At 41.7% G+C, this 22177-nt stretch overlaps 1 protein-coding gene across 5 annotated transcripts in view; it reads right to left on the bottom strand.

Moving 5' to 3' along the window:
• The window catches only part of LOC122800880 (LIM domain containing preferred translocation partner in lipoma), a 3822027-nt gene that overhangs the window by 2299950 nt on the left and 1499900 nt on the right, over window positions 1-22177 (bottom strand). The gene's annotated exons all lie outside the window — the stretch shown is intronic.

Raw genomic sequence — 22177 nt, 5'->3', positions numbered from 1 at the left:
TCCAGAAGAATAACAGGTATAAACAGATGTTGTGCCAAGAATACATGCTCTTAGAAAAGTACACGTGGCTCTCAGAAGTAAAGGAGAACAGGAAATAGAGAGTATGGAAACCCTAGATATCATTAGGAAGCAAAAAGTGACAAAAGAATGTTGTGAAAAATACCTGAAGAGAGTGACAAGAGAACACTACTCACTGCATCCAATTGAAGACATGGTCTCGGGAATGGCCAAAGCTAATTTGCTTTCACTTAAATGCCACTGAGTTATGTGTGACAGCTGGTGTAGACAGTTAAGGCTGTGAGCTGCAGCTGCTATGCTACAGAATATGATTTCCTTTGTTGCTTACTGTGTGACCTTGAGCAAGTCACTTAACCAGATATTACTCCTGAAAATGACTGTGTGTCCAATGGGCCTACCTGGTTAACAAATGGGTGTTATTTGGGGGGTGGGTTTGGCGCAATGGTTAAAGATCATATGCAACCATTTTTGCACATTGTCTGTACTCTTTCTCTTTCTTCTGGAATGGTAGGATGGCTTCATGCTCTACAAATCCAATTTACTGGATATACTGATTTTTTTTTCATTTTACTGTTATTTCCTCTTGCAACCTTTGGCAATCCACAGACTTATGAGGGCAGTACTTTGTGTCTTTGCATCATCACACCTGTCACTTTCCTCCACTTCCTCTGTTTGTTAAGTAAGTAAATACTATGTTAATGTTGCATATGGACTGAGTACAGTATGCCCATTTATTAATGGAACAGGTTTTGCATTAGCATGAATTTTCATTGGTTCATAGATTAGTACTAAGCTAACTGCCGTTAAGGTCATTTTAAGCCTAGCCAATTACCCCATGTGAGAATTAAACTCTGCACTTTGTGTCTATAAGGTTAACACCTTAACTGTTATACCAACCTCTCACCACTGAACATTTTTTGCAGGGAGGGCAAGCTCTTAGTACCCCAGATAAGGAAGCAAGCCCCAACAGGTTAACAGTTTCATAGATGAGTACTAGGTTAACTACTGTTGTGGGTAATTTTAAGCCTAATCAACTACCCCATGTGAGAATCAAACCCTGTACCTTGTGTCTGTAAGGTAAACACCTTAACCATTATGCCGACCTCCCTCACGAATGATAAAGTATGAAACTCTAATATCTAGCATTAGTGTCCAACTGTCATCCTTGGTAATGTACTAGAAAATCAAAAGCTTTACAATGGATGGACAGGGTAAAATTAAGAGGCAAAATCGGGGGTGTTCTGCAAAACCATAGACAGATGAAAGGTAAGGTTCAGTGATATTAGGCAAAATCAGAGACAATTAAGAGTTATAGACTTGTGCTGCACATGATGTCCTTGTGTGACAGTGAAAGAGAAGCAGTCTTCACATTTTTCACATAAAAGGAACACAGAATGCATGGAGGTTTGAAGACCAGATTAACCAAAACAGTGCAACTAACCTTAAAATTGAAAATTAGACAAAAAAAAACAAGTAAAACTGTCCCAATCTAAGAATACTCTCTATGTACGCCTTTCTTCCTCTTGCTAACTAGTTAATGGATTATGCTGACCCTGACGTGATGCTAGCATATTAGCAAAGAAGCAGAACTTCCTGTAGACTAATCAATAGGGGTGAAGCATACTATGGCTACAGAGAGCATTTTTTAAAGAGAACTTCCTTAAAATGGAAAGTGAGAATGCAAATGAAAAGACAGAAAGGGATCCAAAGTAACTACTGAGGAAATGCATTTGGAGAACAGATGGGTTATGATTTTGTCCATCTGGACATGATCTTTAAGGTCTTCACCTCACAGACACAAGGTACATGGTTTGATTCTGACCTCAAATTACTGGCTAGGCTTAAAATGGCCCTTTACCACAGTTAGCATACTATTCACTTACGAATCTATGAACCTATGGAGACCCTATGGAGAGTTATCCCAAACTATGTTCCGTCTTCAGTCATATGAGTATCCATTACTGCATTCAGTGTATCAATGAGCTCACACTGCCAGTGTTCCTCTTTTACAATAGCCTTCATCATTGTCAAGCATCATGCTTTTTTTCCAGTGATAAGTCTGATGTATGAAACTTGTCTCATCATGTCAGCTTCCAGGAAATATTGATATTTTATGTCCTTGTTTTATCTCCTCTAATAACTACTGATTTACTTTTCAGATAGCCCATGGTATACGCAGTATTCTTCACCAACACTGTAATTCAAATCCATTAGGTTTCTTCATATCTTCTCCATCTACTGCTCATATCCGTATGACATTATTGAAAATAGCATAGTCTGGATAAACTAAATTTTCATACACAAAGATGCATCACTATACCTGAAGGTCTCATCTAGATCTTCTACATCTGTTCTGTCAAGAGCGTTTCACTGCCTGATTTCTTGACTTCTTCTCATTTCTCTGCTGATTACTGGTTAAAGCTGGATGAAGTTATCTACCCATTCTATTTGCTCTCCATCAAGAACACAGTTGTTGATTTTAACAGCTGTCAGGATCAGTCTTCTTCATTACAAGGTACATTAGAAGGTGCAAATCTTCAAGACTATGTTACTTAATCTTGATAAGCAGATATTTCCAACTGTTTTCACTTTCAGACAATAATATGGTACTGTTAGCACAGCAAACATTTAATTCTTTCAGTTATCACAAACTTACTTCCATCATGCAGTACTGGTTCTATGATTATATATTCTGCATGCAAATTAAATACCTAGGTCAACATATGTACCCTTGTTGAACATGACAAATTCTAAACCATTATGTTTCTAATTTTCCCCAAACTGTTGCTTCTAGACGGATGTTAAGGATAGCTCATCAGACTATTGGGTGTTCTGGTATATCCTTGTTTCTCAGTGTGGCCCAGCATTTGTCATGAATTAAGATGTCACAAGTCATGCTATAATCAATGAAAAACATGAAAATAGTTACTCTTTTCAGGGATGCCTCTTGTTCCTCATTGTTTCTTGAATCCTGCTTGCACTTCTCTTATTTCTTATTCCACGTTTGTTTGCAATCCCCACTAAATAATATTGAAAATAATCTTGCTGACAAGTGGAATCTCAGAGACTGTACAATTTTTCTACAATCAGATTATACCAGTCTTGAAGAAAGGCAAACACAAGTGTTTTAAAGTCAGGCAACCATAATGTTGTCTTCCAACTTTCCTGGAAGAGCCTTTAAAAGCTGAATCTAAATACTGTGCTACTTTGACAATATTCAGTGCAGTTTTCTTTGGTAAAATTTTCAGTACTCCCAACATTTTTTCATCACCACCTGTTCTTGATCACACAGCACATACTGAAATGGTTGTTGGTCTGTCTGACCTTTGCAGTATGATTTTGTGTATTTTTTCCACCTTCTCAGTATCACAATACACAGATCATTCAGCATCTTTTGATGTTGGCCATAACGGTAGTTTGTATTAGTATGGCAATTCAACTGACACCTGGCACTGCTCTCAGCATCACTAATGCATCCAAGCCCTCACAGTACGGTAAGAGAAAAAACAAGCAAATTCTTTTCAGTACTAGATGCAGATTAGGACAGATGAACAAAACTTCAAATTGTCTACATTTAATTCCTTTAATCCTGAAGAACAGGAGATTAATCAAAACATTTGCTTCCTGAGAAATTTTAAGTCAGGAAACCAACTGCATCCTAAGAGCTTTTCTCTTAAATCCTCTACTAAAAACCCACTCCAGTAGATTTATAATATCTGACAAGTGATGTGAATTACAAAAATGAAAATATGATGGCCATTTGGTAGACAACTGGCTATATACTGGTGTTAGTATCAAAGGTCTAACTGCATATGCTGACTTTATATGACAGATTTATGAAAGAAAAAATGTACTTTGCCAAAAAATACTATAGTTGTGACTGAAAAAATGGTTATATGTCAGAAGTATACAAGATAGATTAAGAAGTTATGTACCTACCATAACGTTCCATGTTAGTTGTCTTCTTCTCGCCTTCTTTCTTGCTGGTTGGGTTCAGAGCCGATCCTCGGCTCTGACTCGGCCACCTTCAAAAGCTCGAGAGCTGCTTACTGGCTCGAGGCCCCCCTATATCCCATGATGCCTGGCGCTAGATACCCAGATCTTGTTTGGTAAACCTAACTACAGACATAATAATAACAATTATAATAATAATAACCCAGTAAAATGTAATAGGATGCCTGAACCTACTGGAGAGACTGATAGTGGGAAGTGGAAGCCAGAGAAGACTCAGCCAGTGATAAAAAAACATATGAAACTCTTCTCAGTGTACTAGGATAGGGGGATGGAGGGTGGGGCGCAAGAAAGAAGGGGAGAAGAAGACAACTAACATGGAACGTTATGGTAGGCACATAGCTTCTTAATGTTAAGTTGTCTATCTCGCCTTCATTCTTGCTGGCTGGGACAGCGTCCCTAGCACCTCAATCCTGGGTGGCTCATCGGAACAGACTCTTCAGAACAGTGGAACCAAAATCAGCTCTGCTTCTGGAGGCCACATCCAGTTTATAATGTGGAATGAAGGTATGTGAATTAGCCCATGTAGCTCAGCTCTGCTTCTGGAGGCCACATCCAGTTTATAATGTGGAATGAAGGTATGTGAATTAGCCCATGTAGCTGCCGCACAAATAGTTTCCATTGGTAATCTGGCTTGAAAAGCCACAGAAGTAGCTAGAGCTCTGGAGTCACCTTTGGGATTAGCAGGGAGCTCTTTTTTTCTTAACTGATAAATAAAAGTAATAGTAGAAGTCAACCATCTAGATAAGGTGACTTTTGACACCGGTAAGCCTTGTTTTCCCTCAGCGTAGGACAGGAACAACTGATCTGATTTTCTGGTTTGCTTGGTTCTTTGCAGGTAAAAGCGTAATTGTCTATGAACTTCCAACTGACGTAACTTGTATTCTGCCTTGTTGGAATAATTTGGAAAGAACACAGGTAGTTCAATGGACTGATTCAAATTATAATGTTAGGAAGTCTGGCTAATGTCGGAAGTGGAGAAACCAAGCTGTGAGCTGGAGAGAATGAAGAGATTGGTGCAGCCCACCTGACTGATGGATCAGGTCGTCTGGAATTGGGTCCAGGGCTGCTCCAGAAGGTGATGATGCAGGAAAGGGAACCAAATTTGTCGAGACCAGTAAGGGGCAATGAGGATCATTTTGCAACCCAATGTGGTAGCCTTCTGAATTAGTTTGGGAGACGGAGGAAATGCATAAAGAAGTCCCTGAGGCCAATCGTGAACTAGAGCATCTCTGGGGAAGTGTCCGGGAAGAGGGAGGAGAGGGAGGAACTTGTCGCACTTGCTGTTGAGGGGGGTGGCAAAAAGGTCGCAGCAAGGTTGACCCCATTTGCAGAAGATTTTGTCCGCCACAGTCCGATTGAGAGACCACTCGTGAGGCATGAGAATTGCTCTGCTCAGCCTGTCCGCTATAACATTGGACTTTCCAGGGATGTGCGCTGCTATCAGAAACCGTTGGGAAGAGATCGCCCACTGCCAAAGTCTGAGTGCTTCTTGACATAAGGGATATGACTTGGTTCTGCCCTGTTTGTTGATGTACCATACCACTGACATATTGTCTGTCTGAATTGCAATAGTCCCGGTGGGAAGAGAGTCCTGAAGAGCTTGCAACACTAAAAGCACGGCTCTCATCTCCAAGACATTGATATGCAGATGGTACTCGTGAGGCTGCCAGGTGCCTTGGACTGTTCTGCCCTGAAAATGCCCCCCCCCACACCCGATCAGGGAGGCATCCGTGGTCACCGTAGCTACTGGAGGAGGAAGAACAAATGGTCTGCCCTGGTGTAATGATGGGGAAACCATCTACCAAACAAGTTGGTTTTTGCATGACTGAGTGATCAATATCATGTGAGACAATGGGAGTTGCTGGAAGGACCATTGCGTGAAGAGCATCCACTGAAGAATCCTCATGTGAAAACGTGCAAGGGAGACTAGTATTATAGCCGCTGCCATTAGACCCAATGTTTTTAGGACGAATCTAGCCCAAATTCTTTTGCATCCTAATAAGACCTGGGCATGCTGTTGAATGATTAACACTCTGTCTACTGGGAGAGTGGCTGACATGTCCTTTGTGTTTAAGTTTGCACCTATAAAGGTAATATATTGACAAGGCGACAATGCAGACTTTTCGAAATTTATTGTGATGCCTAGAGTGGAGCACATTCGGATGGTGTAGTCCTCTGGCTTGCAGCAGGTGATGCCTGGTGGTTGCAGTAAGGAGCCAGTCATCTAAATATGGAAACACCTGGAATCCTTGCTGTCTCAAGTGAGCGGTGACTACTGCCAAACATTTGGTGGACACCCTGGGGGCTGTGGTGAGACCAAAGGGCAGAGCTCTGAACTGATAATGACTGGCTCCCAGTCGGAAGCGGAGGAATCTTCTGGAGTGTCTGTGCATTTTGATATGGTAGTACGCGTCCTGAAGATCTATGGAGCACATCCAATTGCCCTGACCCAGAAAGGGTAAAATGGACTGTAGCGTGACCATCCGGAACTTCGTTCTTTGCACAGACCTGTTTAGTCTGCTGAGATCCAGAATGGGTCTCCAGTCCCCTGTCTTTTTTTGGTACCAAAAAGAGCCTTGAGTGAATTCCAGATCATTGTTGGTCTGCTGGGACTGATTGGATGGCTCTTTTCCTTAGCAGTTTTGAAATTTCTTGAACTGCCTGATTCCTTAGATTGGGTGGAACATCTGGAAGGGACTTGTTGGAAAGGAGTGGAGTGTGAAAGAAGGCGATTTTGTAGCCTTCGGATATTATAGAAAGTACCCATTTGTCTTGTGTTATACTTTGCCAGGCTTTTGGGTACAGCGATAATCTTCCCCCCGACTGCCTCCGAAGGTGGACATTCGGGCAGCACTTCAGGGATGCTGGAAGGGCTTGTCAAAGAAGGATTCTCTTTGGCCCTGATTTTGCGGACCCCCTCTGCCCCTAGGGCGGCGTCTATTGTTGTTCCCTCCTCTGCCCCTGGAGGTGAACTCTCCACGTGTGTCAGGCATGGCTCCCTGGGACTTCCGGAACCACATTTTCCCACTCTTCTGACCCTTGGGATACGGTCTTGAAGGAGTGGAAAAATGGACTCCAACGGCAGAGAGAGTCTTGCCTTCCTGATCACACCTGGTAAGGGTATCCTTCACCTGTGGTCCAAACAGAGCAGAACCATCAAAGGGGGTGTTGGTGAAAGACGCCCTGAAGGGTTCCGCAAAGTTGCATAGCCGCATTCAAGCATGTCTCCTCCAAGCCACACCTGTGCCTGTGGCCCTACTCGCTCCATCGGCTGCATAAGAGATGAGCCGCATGGAGGAGTTTACTACAGAATTTAGAGTCGCCAGCTGGGAGGCAATCTTAGCCTAGGCCCCTGCAGCTGATGGATCTTGAAGGGTATCTCCTAACTCTTTAAGGAGATCCCTTTGAAGGTGGGTAAAATGGCACAAATAGTTCAGGGACCTCATGGAAAAGGTCGCTGAGGAAAACATCCGCTTCCCATATCTGTCCATCGTCCTAGACTCCTTGTTAGGTGGATGGAAAGATAAAGAAGTTTCAGCCAACTCTTTTTTAGTGGCTGCTGCTACCACCATGGCATCAACGGGAACACCCTTGGTCAGAAATTGCTTGTCCTGACGGGCAGTGATGAATTTTGTGGGCCTGCGGGGAGTTGGTTCCATTGTGTCTGGAGCTGACCACGCCTTTCGAGCCACCACTGACATCAGTGGATCGAAAGGCAGAGACACCCAGGAGGTGGAGGGTCGGGAACCACACGTCCAGGAATACCGACTCATCCTCGGAAGGGTTAAGGGTAGTCCATTTCCCCCTGTGCCTACGGATTTCAAGGATGTCTGAGAAGGAGACGTCCTCAGAGGGGGATATGGGGAACCTTCCGACTCCTCCAAGTCGGTATCTGAAGTGACAGACTCAGGTGAGTCTACATGCTTCCTCTTGCATTTCCTCTTTCGAGGGGGCTCCTCTGAATGAACGGGGGAGGCCTCGGAAGAGGAAGATACACCCAATGGGGTGCCCTGGAGCGCTTGTTCCCCACACTTGGGACGGCACCATGGAAGAGATCAGAGCTGATGATGGAACCGAAAGGGGAGGTATCGGTGCCGATGGACCCACGGTTCCAGCCACAGCATGCTCCGGCTCCGAACTCAAGGGATGAGTCAAAGGAGGAACTATTTTAGAAACAGGTAGAGCTGAACCCTGATGAGGGGGGCTGGATAGCATTTTGGCCATGGCCTGCAACTTTAAAAGCCTGCTCACCACTCTCTCCAAATCATGGTCAGATAGCCTAGATGACTGAGAAGAGTGGGATCGATGACTCCGCTCAGATTGCAATAAGGGAGACCCTGGAGCCGAGTGTATTGACTCCAAGGATGGTGACCTGGAGCATTTTCGACTCCCTGAAGGTTCCAATGGGAGGGTCGGAGCAGACTGGGAAATAGGCACTTTGGCTCCAGCCGGAGCCAAAGTTGACGTAGAGATAGGTACTTCGGTTCCAGCCGGAACCAAAGTTGAAGCAGAAGCCATACCCGGTGATGGCTCCGAGCTGGGAGCCGATGGCCTAAAAGGTTTCACTGACTGAGTCTTTGCCGGTGATCCTTCAGGTTTAAGCAAACCCTTAAGGATAAGCTTATTCCTACGCTCCTGCAGGACTCTTGGACTAAAGGCGTGACACACCGAACAACAGTCCTGCAGGTGTAGGGAGCCCAAGCAGTAGACACAAGAAGTGTGACCATTTGTCAGTGACATTTTCTGACAGCATGAGTCACACTTCTTCAATCCTGACACTTTAGTGTCTTTAGACATTCCTGTAAAGGAAAAGCACAATACTAATAAAGAGTACTAAGGGGAAATTGGTAACTAGAAAAAAACACACACAAGTTACCACACCCAAACAGCACACACACAAAAATAGTACAAGATAGCCTAAAACTAACCTACAAATACTACAATTTTTATAGAAAGAATTTACAATGTTGAAGATAAGCCTCTAACTAAAACGGCCTACCCTAACGGAAGGGGGGAGGGAGGGGAAAAAAACTCTCTAATAAGAAAACGAGTTTTCAAGGGGGGGTTAAACACTAGGAATACCTACAACTATGAAAAAACAGTAAATATTTAAACCAATAATATACAATAAACCCTAATATATAGTATTAAAGTGAAAAATATACGACCCGAGCCAGTAAACGCAACCTTGTAGCGAAAGCGGCAAATGAGATCTGGGTATCTAGCCCCAGGCATCATGGGATATAGGGGGGCCTCGAGCCAGTAAGCAGCTCTCGAGCTTTTGAAGATGGCCGAGTCGGAGCCGAGGATTGGCTCCGAACCCAACCAGCAAGAATGAAGGCGAGATAGACAACTTAACATCCAATATTCAAGTGACAGAATTGTTAACCTTTTCACGGGTTTTTACTGATGTAAGAAAGGATGGCTAGCACACTGCTGTTTTTGATATTGATTGATCTATGCAAATTATGCACATAAGAATTTCATAATGTTTCAAAACAAGATTAATCTACAACACTATTTGTGTTAGATGGCAAACAGTGGCAACAGTGTATGCCTTAATATTTTGTATAAGACATCCCATTCGTTCACCTGTAGGCCACATGGCCTTTATGAAATAAATGCAGTTATGAAAATATGTGCAACAGTCACAGCTGCTTCACCAAAAGAGTGTTTATATATCATAATGTCTTCACACTACCCACGCCATGTTTTAATATAATATTTTACTGACACCCACTGCTTGAATACACCATCTCCAACAAGACAGTATCAGACTCTACCTTTGCATTATTAATCTAAACATGGAAATATGCCTTATTTTCATAACTTTTTGCAAACACTCCTCAACTCCAGCACATCCCATGATGATCATTTCACAGTCATGCTTAATAATTCATATCTGCTTGTAGGTGTCACCTTGCTGCCTTAGTTTTATGTATGTACCTTTACCAGGACTTCAGTAATTAGATACAGGAATATGAGCAGCAAGAACTGTAAGAACCAGATCTGTAGCAAGAAAACAGAATGCAAATGCTGTGATGGAAAAGAATTGCAGGAAGAGATTCCTCCGGGTATGTCACCAGATGAAGCTAAAGAAAAGCAAAAACTGTTTCAAAAGCAAAACCAGACGCCCAGTATAAGAAGTCCTGCTAAATTCTCCATATCTTGCTTGTTGAGGAAATTGTACTGTTATAGGAACTGTTCCAGGGTGTAAACTAATTCCTACAACCGAAAAGCTTTATTACTGGCACTGTGTTTTGATTATGTAAAAATGTTTAATAAGTATTGATGTAAATAACTAGTATTATGCTAAAGTAGTAACTACAGTCATTATCATTTTCTTTTGGCTGTTCCCGTTAGGGGTCGCCACAGCGGATCATCCGTTTCCATTTCTTCCTGTCCTCTGCATCTTGCTCTATCACACCAACCACCTGCATGTCCTCTCCCACCACATCCATAAACCTTATCTTAGGCCTTCCTCTTTTCCTGTTACCTGGTAGCTTCATCCTTAGCATTCTTTTCCCAATATACCCAGCATCCCTCCTCAGCACATGTCCAAACCAGTAACTACAGTACTAAGGTTAATTTGCAGTGGTCAGTGCAATATAATAACATATATGCATTTTTAAGGAGATGCTAGTTACAAGTTATGTGTGTTTGTGTGTGTGTGTGTGTGTGTGTGTAAATGCTAATTTGCCATCTATGGTGATTTATAAGGTATGTAGTAAGTTGAAGACAATTTAGTTTAAATGTAGATATAATGGAAGTCAAACCATGTCATGTCACTGTGTTATTTAAATTTCTTAACAGGACAGGCATGACACCAAGAAATCTTAAATATTTTTATTTTATTTATATTTTAGTTACCAGGTTAGATCACTGATCACAGAAGGATCAACTGCTCACCCAGCCTGGGTTACAGTCACACTGTAACAATGAAAATCAACAGAAATATAAAATAACAGATATTTAACTAATAATACAAATGCATGACAAAAGAAAAGTAAAAGATGTGCCAACAAGGTGAAGTACCAGGAAAAATTAATAGTTCCATGAGGTTTTACAGATGGTGTTACTGATGTCTAACAACACACCACAGAAGGCAAACAGCCTGTGAACTGACAAGTACATGAACAGTTAATAAGATTTAGAAATAACTGAAACAGTATATCATAAGATGCAATCAGAAAAAAAAAACTGTTAACTCATAAGGGAAGTTTTACGTTTAAGTAATGTCCCCAGTTTCCTGGCACGTACATTTCTGTTGACCAGTCAAAATTCTGACCTGAACCTGGGGTAGCTTGTGTGGTATGTCAGGTCATAAGGAAGAGATTGTCACAGTTTAGGGGCAAGAAAAGAGAAGATATGATGTGCACAATGCAGTTTTACTGCAGAGGTTTGGATTGAAGGTCCACCGACAGAACAGCTTCTAAGGCTGTAAGTTAGGCTAGCTGCAATGATTTTCATTGTAGTAAAACAATCCAAAGCCTGGAAACGTTGAGGAAAAATGCAGCGTTTATTCCAAACAGGAAAAAAAACTTCACAAAGCTTTCAGGGATCAACCCTTCATCAGTGTGCAAAAAAAGAGATCAAATGCCTTCATTTAAATAGTAAATTCAAACCATAAAACTAATCACATGACAAAGTTGTGTTAAGCACTTCAGTTTAAAGACATATATACAGGTAAAATGTTACTGACAATCAGTATAGCCATAAAATAAGTAGAACATTTAACTAAAAACCCATCCACACAAGATGTTATTTCAAAGTTAACTGTCTTCTTGTTAAAACATGTAATGCTTACTGCTGTATTTAAATCTGGAAAACAATCAGCTTCTAAAAGTGTGATCCTATGCAGTGGATAATCCATATGGAATATGCTGAAAAACTAGAAGAAATGATCTTTAAAGAGAAACGTCAGCCATTTCCTGTAGGTTAAACATATCACATCATGATTCGATGCACTTGATGTGGCTAGATAGCAGAAAGGACCACTTCTGTTGAATTTTGTGTGAATTAAGGCTAAAATAGCAACCAAGGAAAACTTCGTATGCTGGACGAATGCCCAAAACATAAAGGTATGTTATAATTGTTTGTGAATGACAAAGAAGTGGGAGCCCTTGCTGATGCATACAGACTGGTCATCTGATCTTTATATAGTTTCATAGTATAGTACTAGGCTATCTGCCCTAGGGCATTTATAAGACTAGCCATAGTGTACGTGGCTTTCGCCACCCCATGTAATGATACAAAAGTGTACAAAATAAATTTAGTTTACTGTGCCTCTGTCTAGTAATGACACAGAGATGACCCCCGGGGTAAACCTACGATCACCCATCCGCATGTCAAGATTTCTCTTGAAGAGAGTCAGTGAGGGAATCTGCCTAAAATGGACTGGGATCCTGTTCCAGAGTGCGGGAAGCCTCTGGGTTATGAATCTGTCCCACCAGCATGTCCTATTCATACTTGTGCTGAGGTTTAGATCTTTAGCTCTCGTGGCTCTGATGGATTTGAATTTTTTGAGGTGGAGCATGTCCATTAATTCCAGATTGAGCATGGCCTTGTACGTCAGGCACAGATCGCCTCTGAGCAGGCGGTATGCTACTGAATAGAGCTGGAGCTTCTTTAGTCTGGCAACATACGACATATGTTGGAGACCCTTGATCCTCTTGATGAGGTACTTTTGGGGTCTCTCCAGCTGCTGCAGGTGCCGGGTGAGGTAGATACCAAATGGGGCATTGTACTCGAGCATAGGCCTGATAAGGGAGGAATATAGGGGTACAATGACATCTTTTGATCTGGATGTGAATCCCTTCATGATAAGGTGGGCAAGGTAGAAGGTCTTTCTAACCACTTTGGCGACGTGGGTGTCAAATGAGAGGTCACTGTCAACTTGGGTCCCTAGGTCTCCGATTACTTTTTCCGTACTTAATGGATTACCACCTATGTGGTAATTTGTGGGTACTTTGTTTTTCCCAAAGGGGATGACTATACATTTTTTGGCATTTAGTTTAAGGCCATGACTCTGGCACCAGTCGTCTGTTTCTGTAAGGCCCTTCTGAAGGATGCATGTGTCAGCTGGTGTATCGACTATGGCGCCTAGTTTGCAGTCATCTGCGAACTTTGTCAGCCACAACCCCCCTATGTCTGCCTGCACATCCGAGAAATAAATGCTGAACAAGAGGGGTCCCAAGACAGAGCCCTGTGGGACTCCACTTGTGACTGGCTTAGAATCTGACATAGCTCCAGCTATTCTGACTTTGTGGGTTCTGTCCTTTAGCCAGTTTGCAACCCATCTTGTGACATACGGGTTTACATTTAAGCTGTTGAGCTTGTCTATGATGCCTGAGTGGGGTATTGTGTCGAAGGCTTTTGTCAAACTATTAACTCCAAAACCAACCCTGTCATGTGAAAGATCTGATAGAACCATAATTTGAAAAGACAGTGGCAATTTGTGCTATCTCCAAAATATAGTGCCAAAGAATTTAAGACAACTCAAAGCATATGCTGAATGGACTCAAAATGCAGCTTTGAAATTTACAGGCTACTTTTGCTAGAAATTGTTTTTGTGGCAGGCTTCTGAAACAGTAACATAATTTCATGGCTATCATTCCTCTCAACTACTATGATTTATGCACAACTACTATGACTTTTGCCCTCAGATTTTGGATTGCTTCTCATAAAATAAGACCTATTTAAATAAACATGTTATTTAATAACTGAATTCCATTTATACAAAGATGCGAGTAGCATTAATTATATGAACTTTAGTAGCTGAAAACTGTCTATTATGAAAATGAAGTGCTGCTCTTTCTGACCCTATGCTATGATTTTTAAAGGCCAGCACTATGACTTTTTATGATCAAAGGTCAAGAGACAAGACTGCTTTTGCAGTAGTACACCTTAACAAATATGTAGTGTATGGAACATGATGATTAAACTCCAATACCCAGAAAAAGACAAATCAGTTAAGCGCTACTATGGCACCCCCTGCTTAACTTGTTGAGATCAGATCTCACACTAGCCAGCCAAATCTGCCAGTACTGACCAGCAAAAGGCAGTGGCAGTATAAAAATACATTTGTTTCTGCCTGCTGTATGTACCAGTACAGTGTCCCTGCCATCCTGTTATTAACTTAGAAAGAGGATGTGTGTTCACCTGAATTTTTCTGAAGAATACAAAGCCTGAAATTCAAATACGTGTAATTTTTTTTGTGAATTCAATCCTCGGTAATTTGTCCAAAAATACATGGGCTTTGTGAGGCACAGACGTAACATATGAGGCAAAAATCTGGACATTCTGCAAAAATCTAAATGGCTGACAGTAGCTGCAAGGTGACTGTAAACATACCAGACTGTGTTACACTATCTTTCTGCCAGTGCTCGCTAAGTGCTTTATGGCTTTGAAAGCTAACAAAATATTTTGTGTTTTTTTTTTCTATAACTAGTAATACATGGAGCATATAAAGCTCCATTTACTAGAAAGAATTATGATTGAATCTCTGGCCATAACCATTAATTATTTGTTATCGCTCAAGCAAAAGAAACCTGCAAAGCAGAAATGCAAGCAATCTCCACGCCACAACACAACCCAAATGACACACAGCCCACAAACTCAGTCTGCCACTCAACCACAGCCCATAAGGCATAACAATGTACCCAACACTCTAGTAATAGGTGACTCTATAGTCAGGCACACTGATGTTCCACTCACCAGGCTAAACAAGGGGAAAGTTACCGTCAGCTGCCTGTCGGGTGCCAGGATCTGCCACATAACACATGCACCCGGGTCACTCCACAGCAAGTACAAATACGACTCTGTCATTGTCCATGCTGGTGTGAATGACCTGAGATGCATCTCCCTAGAATACGTGAAGAGAGACATGGAGGAGCTCTCCGATCTTGTAGCCCAGGCAGGTATGACCCTAGCCCTGAGTAGCATCCTGCCATCACCCAGAATGATACCACAGTAAAAGGACAAAATGATTGACTTCAACAATTGGCTAAGCTGCTGGTGTCATTCTAAGGGGATCTAGTATCTGTTTGCCTGGGATGACATGATCGACAGACCACGATGCTTTGCCAGAGATGGCCTGCACCTGTCGCCTTGGGAACCAAGATACTGGCTAAGCTCTTGACACCCCTATAGTTAGGCAAGGTTCAAATGACAAATTCACCACCGTAACAGCTACAAGCAAGTAAAATCTGAGGGTAATGCTACTCAATGCTAGAAGTCTAAACCTCAAAATGCATTCACTCAAGGCACTCCTTAAAATGGAGAACATCGACATCTGTGCAGTGACAAAAACCTGGTTCAAGGCTCCAGAGAGCACCCCTGCATTACCAAGTTATAATTCATACAACACCTTTCAGCCACCTAACCTGGACCGAAACACTAAAGGCGGAGGCGTGTCCATATTCATTAAGGATATCCACACCTCCTGGCTAGTTGCTCAGCATAATGCATCCAAGATTATCCAAGTGCAACTAATTCTGGGCAAGACCGCAATCCAAATTGTAACTTGTTACAGCTCCCCCACCATGCCCCAGGATTCCCACTCCTCATTTCTTGATACACTGGAAAATATTAGGGTACAACCGAACACCCTAATAATGGGTGATTTCAACTACCCCATTAACTGGGAAAACTACTCATGTACCAACTTTTTGCTCAACTTTTTCTGGAATTCATAAATTCCAACACCTTGGATCAACTTATCCACACCCCCACCAGGGGAAGCAATATCCAAGACCTGGTCATTACCAACATGGGCAACCAGTGTTCCACACCAGAGGTCAATTCCTCGTTGGTCAGATCTGACCACAAGCTAATCATCCTAGACATCCATATAGGTTCATAGGTTGATACTAGGCTATCGGCCCTAGGGCCTGTACAAGCCTAGCCATAACAATTCCCTGGCTATTTATTCCCACATTATTTACTTCCCTGGACCCCTGTCTAGCAGGGCGACTGACATAATCCCTGGGGTGAATTTCCTATCTCCCATCCAATCATCAAGGTTCCTTTTGAACAGGGCAAAGAGGTGCTCTGCTTGACATGCATGGGCAATCTATTCCAGTGTCTGAGGAGTCTCTGGGTCAGGAACCTATCCCTCCAGCATGTTTTGTTCATTGCGACAACAAGGTTTAGATCCCTGGAGCGTGTCTCTCTGAGAGATTGGGATTTCTTTAAGTGTAGCATGTCCAACAGCTCTGGGTTTGACATGGCCTTGTATGTTAAGCAGAGATCGCCTCTGAGTAGACGATATGCGACAGAGTATAGGTGGAGTTTTTTTAGACGGTCAGCATAGGGCATCTGCTTTAGGCCTGTGATTCTTTTAGTGAGGTATTTCTGTGGTCTTTCCAGTTGTTGCAGATGTCTTGAGAGGTACATACCAAATGGAGCGTTGTATTCTATAATGGGTCTAATGAGGGATGAGTACAGTGGGACAATGACCTCCTTTTTTCTGGATGAAAAGCCCTTAGTGATGAGGTGTGCCACATAGAAGGATTTCCTAACTGTTGTGGTGATGTGGTTATCAAAGGTGAGACCACTGTCCACCTGTGTCCCTGAGTCTCTTATCACACTTTCGGTGTTTAGTGTGCTGCCACCTATGTGGTAATTCAAGGATACATGTTTTTTCCCCAAAGTGGATATCTATACATTTCTTGGCACTGAGGTTGAGCCCCATACCTCTGGCACCAAGCATCTGTTTCTGTAAGGCCCTCTTGTAGAATATCCACATCATTTGGGGATTCAATAATGGATCCCAGTTTGCAGTCATCTGCAAACTTTGTTAGCCAGAGTCCCTTAGTGTTGGCCTGTACTTCAGAGAAGTAGATGTCAAACAAGAGCAGTCCCAGGACTGAACCCTGAGGTTCTCCACTTGTCTGGAGCTGGATTTGGAGTTGGCTACTTTTACAGTGTGGGTTCTGTCAGTAAGCCAGTTGGCAACCCATCAAGTGACGTAGGGATTAATGCCCAGCTTAGTAAGTTTATCTATGATTCCAGAGTGGGGGATAGTTTCAAAGGCCTTGGCGAGGTCCAGATAGGCTGTGTGGACCACCTTTTTCCTTGTCCATGGCTCTGGAGACTGATATGAAGAAGTCACTCAGGTTCAGGAGACAAGATCGTCCCTTCATGAATCCAAACTGCGTGGGGTCCAGTGTTTGAAGGTTGCCAATGTCTTTGTTGTCCCGCTCCCACCCCCCATTAGGGAAACCACCGAAAAAAATTTCTCCAAAGCCAACTTCACACTTCTTAAGACAGAAGTGGCAAACTTCACGACATCCATGCAGACGGACAATAGAGGTACGACTGCTGAATCCTACACAAATGCACTTTATACGCACTTACACGAGTGCATGGATCCTGCTATCCCTAAAAGAACCAAGATGCTATCCTCCAAAAAAAAAAGGAAACCAAGCTGGTGGTCCCCTGCCATAAACAAGCTCTACAACAAAAGAAAGAAAATGTAAAAAAAGAGTAAAATCCCATGATTGGAGGAACTCCCTAATCAGCCTCAGTAAGAAGCTGAGATCCCTCATAAAATCCTCCAAGGCTAGCTATGAAAACAAAATCCCCACTGATTCTAAAGACAGCCACAAAGCATTCTCTATAGCTATGTCAACACTCAGATCTGCTCTGAGTTACAGCACAATGGCACTAAATATACAGAACCAACTGGTATTGCCAACATCCTGGCAGATAGGTTCAGTGCTAAATTTACACCCCTCTCACCCCCTAAAGGGCCCGTCTCTATAGCAGAAGAATGCAATGTTCTGTAATAACAGCTGCACAAGTAAAAACCACACTATCCAAAGCCAAGAACACAGCATTCGTGGGACCTGACAACATCCCAGGCTGCGTTCTACATGAACTACAGAACGAACTGGCACCCCATCTAAGCACCATGTTCAGTCATAGCCTCACCTCAGCCTTTGTACCCACTGAATGGTGCACAGTGACAGTTATCCCACTCCACAAAGGGGGAGCCACCACGGACCCCAGGAACTACTGCCCCCATCAGCCTAACGAGTTTGGTCTGCAAAGCCATGGAATGTATCATCATGCAACTTATAAACAAAGACACTGGTAATCCCCGAACTCTGGACCCCATGCAGTTCGGGTTTGTAAAAGGCAGATCATGTCTCCTAAACATGATACACTTCTTTGAAGCAGTCACCAAAGCTGTAGACGAGGGTAAGGTGGTTCACACAGCCTACATAGATCTCACTACGGCTTTTGACACCATCCCCGACTCTGGAATTATAGATAAACTCACTAAACTAGGTATAAATAAAGATGGGTTGCCAACTGGCTACTGACAGAACCCACACTTTGAAAGTAGCAGACCCCAAATCCGACTTCAGACCAGTGACAAGTGGAGTACCACAGGGTTCAGTCCTGGGTCCTCTCCTGTTTGGTATCTACTTTTCTGAAGTACAGGCTAACAAAGAAGGTCTTTGGCTAACAAAGTTCACAGATGACTGCAAACTAGGAGCCATAATTGAAACTCCTAATGATGAGGACATCCTACAAAAGGGACTCACTGAGACAGATGCCTGGTGTCAAAGCCATGGCCTCAAGCTCAATGCCAAAAAGTGCATTGTCATCTCCTTTGGTAAAATCTCTGTACCCATGAGCTACAACACAGGTGGTAGTCTACTTAACACCGAAAGTGTGATAACAGACCTTGGGACACAGGTGGACAGTAGTCTCTCCTTTGATAATCACATCGCCACAGTAGTCAGGAAATCCTTCTACGTGGCACACCTCATCACAAAAGGTTTCTCATCCAGGAAAAACTAGGTCATTGTTCCCCTCTACTCGTCACTCATTAGACCCATTACAGAGTACAATGTCACTTTTGGTATGTACCTCACAAGACATCTACAACAACTGGAAAGGCTGCAGAAATACCTCACAAAGAGGATTACCAGCTTCAAACAGATGTCCTAAGCAGAAAGTCTCAAAAAACTCCAGCTTTACTCCATCGCATATCGCCTATTCAGAGGCGATCTCTGCCTAACATACAAAGCTGTGTCAAACCCAGAGCTACTGGACATGCTCCACTTAAAGAAATCACAATCCCTCCAAGCTACACGTTCTAGGGACCTAAACCTTGTCACCACAATAAACAGAACATGCTGGAGGGATAGATTCTTGTCCCAGAAAATTCCCATACTCTGGAACAAACTACCTATCTATATCAAACAAAGCTCCTCATTAGCACTCTTCAAGAAAAATCTTGACGATTGGATGGGAAATAGGAAATTCACCCCGGGAATCACCTCTGTGGGTCTGCTCGACAGGGGCACAGAAAAATAATTTTCTTGAGTGGTGAAACCCAGGGCACCTTTTTGGTTAGGCTTGTATAGGCCTTAGGGCCAATAGCCTAATACCTACCTATGACATGGATACCAAGTTTCACCTCTCGAGCTTCGCTTTCACGGTGAGTTTGTAGCATTCATGTCTCGAACACATAATAAGCAGGTTATGATCGGCAACTTGATCATAATCCTCTATACTGAGAAGTTTACCTAATCTTTTGCTTCTCAAAAGTGCCAATAAGTGACACAGTGATGTTTAAATGTTCTTGCAGCCAAAGGTTTATTTCTTAAAGGTCTAGTACATTCAGAAAAAATATTTCTCTTTTCTACAATATTCCTCTTCGGTTGGAAAAATTCATGTCTAGATCATGTTAACTTATGGTGGGAAACATTTACAGCCAGCAAGTAACTCAAGGGAGAGGCTCAGTAACACATGGATAGCTCACCATGATTTTCTATATAGTAGAATTATTCTATAACAGTACAATGACTACAAAAAAGATCAAGTACAAAGGTTTTGTAGCATTTAAATGAAATGTATCTGTAAATGCTGGTTTATTCTTCAACGATAGGATCACTCTTGTGTGGAACATTTTTTCACATTTTCACCTTCAACTCTTGCTGAATATGTAAATGTACTGTGAACACGCCTTGTCATTTTGTTGGCAAGGAGAAACACAGCATGTATGACAATATAATCCTAGGGTCTCATGGAAATGAAATGATCCACAGAAGTAATTTTATTTATCTATCTATCTTTAGTAGCTGTTTTAGAAAATACTGATAGGAAACAACTGTAAAACTTTTTTTTTTTTTTGCCAAATGCTAAGAGTTTGGCAATTAGTGCACTGAAACTGATTAGCACTTGTCCAATTAACTGTCTTGATAATTAGAACACTACATCTTGTTTAAGTGTGACAAATACGGCAGGAATTTATGGTATCACTGCAGTATTTTGTGGTAGTTTTAAAAAACTATTTTAAGATGAAAATGTAGAAAAAAAGAATTTCCTTGTCCCACAGATAAGTGACTTCATCTACTAAGATGTAACCAGAGTTAAAGGTACATTTAATTTAAATGTTACAAAATCCTTTTTACTTGATCTCTAAGCTCAGTGCTCAGTGGTTAAATATGGCACCTTATATATATATATATATATATATATATATATATATATATATATATATATATATATATATATATATATATATATATATATATATCCATGTACACAGGGAAAATAGCATGTGAGTTTAATATTAAGGAAGGCAAGAGAAAAAAAGTTATTCTTGAAGTATCTTGACTTGCTGAATCAAAGCCAAAAAAAAGTTGCTGAATCAAAGCCAAAAAAAAGTTATCTAGGTCCTACACCAGATGTGTTAGTGTCAGTGAAATCAACCTTCCCTTATTCACATATTTTATCTAAAAATTCAGTCATCTTGTCAGATGTATAATGGCCAACAAAATACAGACCTGCTAACAGCATGCAGATAAAGTACCTCTGTGGATGCAGACATTATCATGGTATAGCACTGGCTCCTGAACTGACTTTTTATTTGGATTCAGAACAGGAGGTAGCAGAGCCTAGCTAGATCTGCTAGTGACATGGGTACCTAGTTTAGAGCATACCTCTCAACTGTCCAAAATTTTGCAAAATGCACAGATTTTTGTCTCATATTTTTGGTCTGTTCCTCATAAAAGAATTGCAGTTTTCTGGCAAATCATTGAGGACTGAAGTCACTAAATAATCACACACATTTGAATTTCAGACTTTATATCCTTCAGAAAAACACATGCCAATGCAAATCCTTTCTGGCAAATCATTGAGGACCGAAGTCACTAAATAATAACAGAAAAACTAGTAGTCTTAAAACTTTATTAATGAACTCAGTCACAATAATTTCCAAAAATCATGAAAACCAGGTAGTGTACCAAAGCAACAAGCCTTTATTCATCACAGACAAGAGATCCTCAGTAACAAAAAAAAGAAAATGTTTTCTGATTATTTTCCCGATTTTTTGTTACTGAGGATTGCTTGTTTGTGAAAGATAAAGGCTTATTGCTTTGGAACACTACCTGGGTTTCATGATTTTTGGAAATTATTGTGACTGAGCTCATCAACAAAGTTTTAAGACTACTAATTTCTTTCTGTTTTTTATTTTTTCCTCAACACTTGTGTTGGTGAGGTTGGAACTAGACAGATTCCTGTGCTAGTTCATTTTTTTAGTCACTACACAATCACACTGATTTGAATTTCAGACTTCATATCCTTCAGAAAATGCATGCTAATGCAAACCCTCTTATCCTATCAACTTTCTAATAGCAATATTTAAAATCTGTCCTGACTTTCGGACATTACACCCCCCCCCCCTTACTACCTTTAACTTTGTCCAGACCTCTTGAGCCAAGAGGTTGACAGACATGCTTTTGAGAACTTTTAATCTGTTTCAAAAGAGTATGTGAGAGTAGGAATCCTTGTCAACAGATACAAATACCACTAATATGGTGCTGCAGTCAATAAAGGGTATACCTTTTTCCTGTTTCTGGCAAGCCACTATGCCACAGAGAGACCATACATTGTATAATAACATCAGTGTGCCTTGAACAAGCATAGAAATTGCAACAATATTACCACTACATGTAAATCACTAATGACATTAAAGCATGCCAGGACAATGTATTTATCAAAAGGATCACTCAGGAGAAGTAAAACACTTGGTTTCATCTTTTGATTTGCTCTACCCCTTGGAGTGATATTGCCACATTACACACTATTGTGTTTACTACTTTAATACATCAAGATATAGAGA

This window comes from Protopterus annectens, chromosome 4.part1 (assembly GCF_019279795.1).
Source record: "Protopterus annectens isolate FY-2018-M chromosome 4.part1, PAN1.0, whole genome shotgun sequence".
Lineage (NCBI taxonomy): Eukaryota > Metazoa > Chordata > Ceratodontiformes > Protopteridae > Protopterus > Protopterus annectens.
The sequence above is the reverse complement of the archived record's forward strand: the minus strand, read 5'-3'. Positions and strand labels throughout refer to the sequence as shown.